Genomic DNA, 8,703 nt, shown 5'->3' with positions numbered 1-8,703 from the left:
CTACCGTGTTTCCCCGAAAATAAGACCTACACTGAATTTCAAAAATGATTTTAATATTAAAAATAAGACCTAGTCGATAGCGCGAAATTTGATTTTAACCTAATCGATAGCAAAAAATCTTCCCTAAACGTTTCAAATGATTAATAATCTATGTTTAGCAGTTATTTCACACAAAAATGTGTTTTTCATTTTGTTTTTGATAAATAAAAATAAAAAAAAATTCTCCCAAAGTAAGCCCCAGTGTTATTTTTCGAAAGGAAATTGAAATAAGACCCAGTCTTATTTTCGGGAAAACACGGTAATGGATACGATAATTGTTCGTTACAATATATAGTTATGCTATTACTAATTATTAGGCTACTGATTAAGATTTGCATTTCATCTCGAATCGAAAAAATATCGTCAAATGATTTAACTTTATATGTACGATCCAGGTTCGTTTTGGGAGCAAGTAAGGTCGTATTATCGTTTAATTAAATACAAACAAACATGTATATAAAGCCTACTTTTAAAGTTTGTTTTCTTCAAATTTTTTCGAAGTGGCGCACAAGAATCTTCTATGTGCATCATACTTGAACATTGACGTCATTCACTCCATTACCACACAAATGAAATCGTATTGAACGATTTTTGTTTTGTTTTGAAAACTTCCATGAAACGTCATCGTCGCACGGTTTCAAATATTTTAAACTTGTATGGAAAACTCCCCTGTTCACGTAATTGCATATTAGACTTCAAGTGACATTTATTGACTGATGTAATTAGAAAACTCTTTGGGTATAAAATTTGGTTTATTCATAACAGGCATTCTGTTTTTAAGCGGACGCTGTGTATTACCCCGTTGCATTTTCTGTAACAATGAACCAAGTAATTAACAAAAAGTTGGTTAACATCTAAGATAGGAAATTCATATTCATACCAGAGAAGAGGAAAGCCTAATAGTATGGCGAACCACACTTTCGCTCGGTTACGTGTGCATGTAGGTTATGGAAATAGTCTTCCAGTTATTCATTTTAGATCAGTGTTTCTCAACCTGGGTTCAATCGAATCCCCGGGATTCGCTGGAGTGCTACCAGGGGTTCGACGAAAGCCATCATGTAATGGGGTCTATTAGTACTATTTGGCCCTTTTAGTCAATATCCTCCTTTCGACTTAAAATTGGCATAGGACGTCGATTCTGTGCACGGACACTCATAAAAACAATGGATACTGAATCTCACGCCCAAGAGCACGAAATTTCAGTTGAACCCCGCGATATTTTCCCAATATATATATATAGCGGTGACCGTGCAAAGTGACCGTACATTTGAACCACCGTACATTTGAACCCACGTACATTTGAACCATGTACATTTGAACCCATGTGTATAGCTGCGGGTTCAATCTATATGCTGGTGCTAAAACCCATGGGCTAGGGTTAGTACGGGTTCAAATATCCGTAAAACAAAACAAAAATTCCATAGGTGCAATAGTATGCAGGTGCAATTGTCGTGGGTTCAGATGTTTGTGGTTCAAATGTACGTGGGTTCAAATGTAATGGAATCATATATAGCTGGTAAAAAGATAGTTGGTAGTATCCAAAATGAATATTAGTTTTACACCCCTTTCTGCCATCTAAAAAATGTATCATGTATGTTTCACCGAGCATCGATTTCCTTATTTATTGCCATAACATTGACCAATGACAATTAGGCAAATATGACGTAACAATTGAAAGTTGTGCATCAGCCCAGGCAGATAACATACATGGTAAATGGAAATACTGCCTCGTTTCCGTGGTTTTGTGTTATTTGTTAGTTTTCGTTTGCAAAACTAGTTGTAAATCAAATAATGTAATTGCCATTATGTCTTTCGATGAGCTTTAGTTTAGTTGCAATATTAAAAATTAATGGCGAAAAAGCAACGATAGACTAGGTTAAATTTAACTATCAGTACCTTTAATACAACTAAATACTCACACTTTAGGGCCGTATCCTTCCTGTATATCTCACCTTGCTTATAAATTTGATGTTACTAAGAAATATTCTTGCGGGAATACTGAAGTCCACAATATGGCAATGTAGACAGTTAATTTGTAGTTTCGATAATGATTAAGTACATTAACATTACTTTTTTACGCCTCATTTCAGTGTATAAAATTGAAAATTAACTCAACTCTAATCGGATTTATTATGATAGTCCCAATTTTGACCAAGTGCTCTTTGATATTATTATATTTTTCTTTTGAAGTATTTTTATATTGATTTAGGATGGTATTGCCTGTGTATTGTGGTGCTAATGAATATTATTATTTGCATAACACATATGTTGCAAACAGGGGCGTGTTTCTGATATTGATGCCCCCTATACCTAACTTTAAAAATAATTTTGGGAATCAACAAATTATAAATGTTGTTATTCAAATCATCAAACTAAGCAACAAACTCACCCCAATAACCCCACGCCCTTGGCTGCAAAGCAGATTTTTCGGACTTTCAGATGAATATTGTTTTGGATTGATAAAAGTATGCCTGGAAATACTTTGCGATACAGCAACACTTTGATATTTGGTGAGAACTCCTATTATAGTAAGTCTGTTTCTTTCACACAGAATCTATTGCTGGCGGCAGTTATCAATTTTGTATGCTGCCGATTCGACCGTTATCTATTTCCATTTGTTTCCTCTTAATCACTAGTAATTGATAACATTTCGCGTTATTTTCCTGTATTAGTCGAGAAAAGTCTAAAACCTCTATTGCAAAAATTGTGCTGCACCAACGACTAACATACCTGCGCTGCACGCAAGCTAACCAATAGGCTACATGCTCAGATTTGTCATGCATACCACAATAAATACTATACAAATAAATATTCTATCAACGTTTATTATGATCCGAAGAATTGATCTGTTTCAGCATTACCGACGTATTGAATTGTATTCCAGACTAAGATAAATTTATATCAGTTGAGTGAATAAGCATATTTTATTAATTTAATTATTTGATGTTATTAATGTCATTAGTGTTTTAGCGTCAACCGCAGTTAAATAAACAACACTAAGTAGGAAAGAGATACTGCGGCACTGCCTTGTGCTGCACCGAAAATTGGTTCTTGATTTTTACGATATATATGTCTTATGTTACAAATGTGAAATACCTCGTCATTCTGGCGTTGGCGTCAAATTATAGAAAAATTGAAGCATGAAGATATCCTGTTTATTTTATTGAGAATAAGAACCGCCACCTCGACGCTAATTAATCAATTTTTAGCCCATTCAAATTTGAGTATTCATTGGAGTATTTGGCTGTATTGAGTTTGCAGATGTTATTGTAATCTTTAGTTAGACTGAAAGTACGATAGCCTACTACCGTCTGTACTATTATTGCACGTGGATCTTACTGGATATACTATCTGCATACCTACCTGACTTCACCTTGCAATCAATCACACTACTGCACTAACGTTACTTCAAGATTAGCAAGGAAGTCCAAAGCCAGATTCTGGCAGCTATCTCAAAGAAACCTTGGTATGATACTGAGTTACGCAAACTCAACAAAGTCAAACAAAAACTTTATAAGAAATTAATAAACAATAAAAACATAAATGACAAGCACAAATTACAGTTCAATGAATGCAGGAAGCTTTATACTCGATTGCTCCACAAAAAGAAATCAAATTATTACAAATCTAAATTTGCTTCTCACAAAGGCAACATCAAGGCAGTGTGGAAAACAATTAATGAACTTATTGGTAAAAATAAAACAAATTCTTGTCCTTTGATTGGACTTGATTGCAGTAATACACAAATTGCAAATAAATTTAATGAACACTTTTCCCAAGTGGCACAAAACCTGCTCGACTGTATGCCACAACCAGCTGGCTGTGACAAAAATTACATTTCATATCTTGGGAAGCAAGAATCCTCATCCATGTTCTTAAGGCCAACTACATCATTAGAAGTAAAAAATATCATACGTGATATGAAGCCGTGATATGAAGGAAAACAATTAATGAACTTATTGGTAAAAATAAAACAAATTCTTGTCCTTTGATTGGACTTGATTGCAGTAATACACAAATTGCAAATAAATTTAATGAACACTTTTCCCAAGTGGCACAAAGCCTGCTCGACTGTATGCCACAACCAGCTGGCTGTGACAAAAATTACATTTCATATCTTGGGAAGCAAGAATCCTCATCCATGTTCTTAAGGCCAACTACATCATTAGAAGTAAAAAATATCATACGTGATATGAAGCCCAAGTCAAGTTTTGGAATCGATGGTATTCCATTCAAAATATTGAAATATGTTCCAGAACATATTATTGATATCCTGACATATATATTTAATCTTTCACTATCTAGTGGATTATTCATTGAAATCTTCAAGACATCCAAAGTTCTTCCTCTCTAAAGGGTAGTGTTTCAGATATTATGAGATATTATAACTATAGGCCTATTAGTCTTTTACCATCATTTTCTAAGATTCTTCAAAAATAATGTATAGTAGAATGTCAAACTACTTTGAAACTAACAATGTTTTCCACTCGCATCAATTTGGTTTCCGCAAGCATCACTCCACTGCTATGGCTGCTAATGTTTCGGTACACAAACTGACCAAGGCGTTTGAATGCAAACAACATGCAATTGGAATATTTCTCGATATCTCAAAAGCTTTTGACACCATTGACCATTCCATGGACTAATTCCACTATGGAATTATACGCGTCCCATGCAATTGGATCAGGAGCTACCTCCAAGACAGGAAGCAAATTGTGCAATATGACAACTCATTCTCTACAAATATTCGTGTCATGAAGCACGGAGTTCCACAAGGATCTTTACTTGGCCCATTATTTTTTCTAGCTTACATTAATGACATGTCCAGGTGTTTGAGATCCTCTGAGTCGATCATGTTTGCTGATGACACTGACTTGATTCTTCATGGGAAAAACCTTGAAGATCTATTCGCGATTGCAAACCAAGAACTAACCAACATTCATAGCTGGATATTGGTTAATAAATTATCTCTTAATGCTAACAAAACTAAATTTGTATTATTCCATCCAAGCAGGCATAAAAGTGTGAGTTGTTTAAAAAAACTACTGCATAATGGCAATAAAATTGAAAGAGTGAAAGAAATAAAATTTCTAGGAGTTATCTTTGATGAAAATATGTCATGGAAATCACAAATAATACATGTTATTGGTAAAACAAAAAGAAACCTAGCAGTTTCTGCCAAAGTATCCCAGTGTGTTGATCAATCAGCTCTACTAGCAATGTTTCAATCTTTACTACTTAGCCATATTCGATATTGTTGTTCAGTCTGGCTTCATGGTAATAAAACACCTGTCTCAAAACTGCAGAGTATTTGTAATAATTTTTTAAGAATAGTTTTTGGTAAAAGAAAACGTGAAAGTGTAGACCCTTACTTCAAATCACTAAATATACTTAAGGTTGAAGATATGATGAAATTTGAAATATTATCCCTAGCTTACGACTTTCATAATAATGCGCTGCCCAATTGCTTTAATGACATACTTGTCAAAAATACCTCCAACCGAAGAAGTAGTTCTGAGTTATTCGTATCTTTCATGAGTAAATCTGTGAGTCAGCATTCCTTGTCTTTTACTGGACCCAAACTCTGGAATTCTCTTCCCTCAAATTTGAAGACGTTAAAGTCCAAAAAATCTTTTCAAAAACAAGTCAAGTCTCACTTAGTTTCCAAATATTAAAAATTACTACTGGTGGTATTCGAAGACAAAAACTTGGTACACTCCACACTTGCACATTATTGTTTTGTCCATGGTGTGATAAATTTTTCTCTGTCCCAAGCAGAATGTCATAATAGATCATCCATCCATCGCTATATAATGACAATACATCCCATTTAATTAAACAATTATTTTTTGCCTGTAATAAATAGTTCAGCGCGTTCCCCTTCACCCAATCATTGAAACATCTACTCGCAGTTTTATTTTTTGTTTTTCAGGTTACTTCAAAGTGATTAAATGAAGTAAAACACTTAAGGAAAACATCAAACAAAGACTCCGATATCCTGTGAAATAACAACCTTATTCCTATATCCTTGTCTGAAATCAATACCCAAGAATGAAAAACCTCACTTACACCCTTTGTAACCAATTTATTTCCATATCCTACTTTACTTAATTATAGTAATTTTACTGTTACCGGAAACTTTAATTACTTATTACAATCTGGACTATAATTTGGCAATAATAGGCTCTAATTTGGGGAATGAAATGGTCTCGCCCACCTCTTCATGCACCCAATTCTGGCAACTTTGGTTGGGCAACGTGGCATTTGACTCCAACTATTTTCAGCTTGGCAATATGTTTTCAACAGAATCTTCCTTTTATATTTTAACCCTCTCCGGGCCCCTTTTACTTCTAGCAGTAGAAAAAATCTGAAATTTGGTAAAATGATTAAGTTTAGGTCCCTTATGATGAATTTATGAAAAATTTGAAACCTTCACCTCCCTGGGGGGATTTACCGGATGTTGCTCAGGTGCAACTTATGCCCAGAAGTGACTATTTGTACAATATGCCGAGTTTATCGTTTTATTTGCAACACGCTATGATCTGATGAGTAAATACTCCTCAATGTTTTGGAATAATATTAGGACTCTATAACTCATTCCATGGCATGATATAAGATTACATTTTTAAATTCCCGTTTGTTTGATTTGATAGTTGTATTACAATTAAGTTGCCCTTTACGACTTTCGTTTACCTATTTCTATACCTTATGAACGTCAACAAGAAGAAAACTCAGAGAATTTTGTTTGAATTCAAGTTTATTTTGCTTGTTTTATAAAGAAATTTCAGCGTTAATGTTAGTTCAATCATGCCAGAGTGTGAAAAATCAGAAAGCAATTTTTTCCTCTTGTGTAGCAAAGCAACACGCGGCATTTCATACACATGGTGAATGTGATCCCAAGTTTGCAACTTCGACATCGACCGCGTCTTTCAGAATACACTGGGAAGTGATCAAATCTGTCATGCCTCACATCTCTGGGTGGAGCAATGACAATCTGCCGTGCAGAGCTTTGATGGTAACTATGATCACCTTCATCATTTGAAGGCCTCCCCCTCTTTCTACTATTCATATTAGCACTCTTTCCCATTCTAATAAGGCAATCTGCAACTTCAGCACGGAAATCAAGCAATGGCGTGTGCTGCATGTTTTTCTGTGCTACGTGTCGCCTGTACAGCAACCAAGCATTTGTAACTGAAATATCGATCAAATAATACAAGATGCGTAGGTACCAACGCTTTGGTCGAATGGTGATGCGATACAGAGACATGAGCATGTCGGACAAATCGACTCCCCCCATATGCTGGTTGTAGATTTTCACAATGTTGGGCCTGTCCACTTGTATGTATTCCTTCTTTACCTTTGACCATCGTTCACATTTATCAACGGGCTCTACCCCTGCATAAGAAGACGCCAGCAAAACAGCTTTATTGTCATACCATTTCACAACACGCAGACCAGTAGTTGTTTCATACGATATCTCGTAAGATCCACGCCCTGCCTTACCAAGTTCCTTGTCGTCTTTGACTTTGCAATTGCGTAAACGGTTTTTGCCAATGGTGCATACTGCAAGTATTCCCATTTGCTTCAGTTCTGCTATGAGCTCAAGCGAGGTGAACCAGTTGTCAAAGTAGCACTTGTAATTCAAACCCCTTGGCATTTCTCTTACTAGGCGCAGGACAATTTCTCCGCCGACACCAATTCCACGGCTATTCTCTACTGTTCCTTTGCCAGTGTAAATCTCGAAATCATAAACTAGGCCAGATACCCCAGCCCTTGTGAACACTTTGTTGCCCCATTTGTGTGGTTTATTTTTGATGTATTGTTTCATGCCGATCCTTCCCTTGAAAGGGATCATTTGTTCATCCACGGACTGTTTTTCCTCGGGCTCAATTTTGAGGCAATTTTTACGCACCTTTTCGAGTACAGGTCTAACTTTGAATAATGGATCATAATCTGGGTCGCCTTTCTGCTTGAGGTTGGTGTTATCAACCATATGAATGTAATTTCTCAGCTTGTCAAATCTTTTTCGGCCCATTGCCAAAGCAATTGGTTCATAATGAGTTGCCTTCGCCCAGTACATTCTGTAAGATGGCATCTTCACCACTGTCATCAGCATATGTATGCCTATAAATTGCTCTATTTCTGCAACATTTGTTTCCAGTTTTATTCCTATTTTCTGGTGTGCGTATATATTGGTTTGTTCAGCGATTATTTTGAATACGGATTGGTCCATGAACTGATTGAAGTACCAATATGGAGTTGGCAAAAACTCAGGGGCAGCAGAAAACTCTGGCCCTCTAAAGATTGAATCAACATCAGCAGAATCTGGTTTTCTTTTTCTCCAGATAAAGTTTGCTGCAGTAGGGCTAAGATACGACTGGGTCACACCTGATCTAGGCTCTTCATTATCGTCCTCTTCGCTGTTGGTATGGATTTCAACAGTTAAAAAATCTTGGGCATGACTGATTTCTGAGGGCTCAACATCATCCGCATCATTGCTGGTCACAAAACAATTATTTTCGTTAAGATCAGCATCCTCAAATTCAATATCACTACTTTCATCTGCTTCATCGTATGAAACTGTGCCACTTGGAATACACAATATTTCAATGTCATCTGGGACTGAAATTGTCTTTTCTGCCATTTTCTAATTGTTCTGGCTGT

This window comes from Styela clava, chromosome 3 (genome assembly GCF_964204865.1).
Source record: "Styela clava chromosome 3, kaStyClav1.hap1.2, whole genome shotgun sequence".
Taxonomy (NCBI): domain Eukaryota; kingdom Metazoa; phylum Chordata; class Ascidiacea; order Stolidobranchia; family Styelidae; genus Styela; species Styela clava.
The sequence above is the reverse complement of the archived record's forward strand: the minus strand, read 5'-3'. Positions refer to the sequence as shown.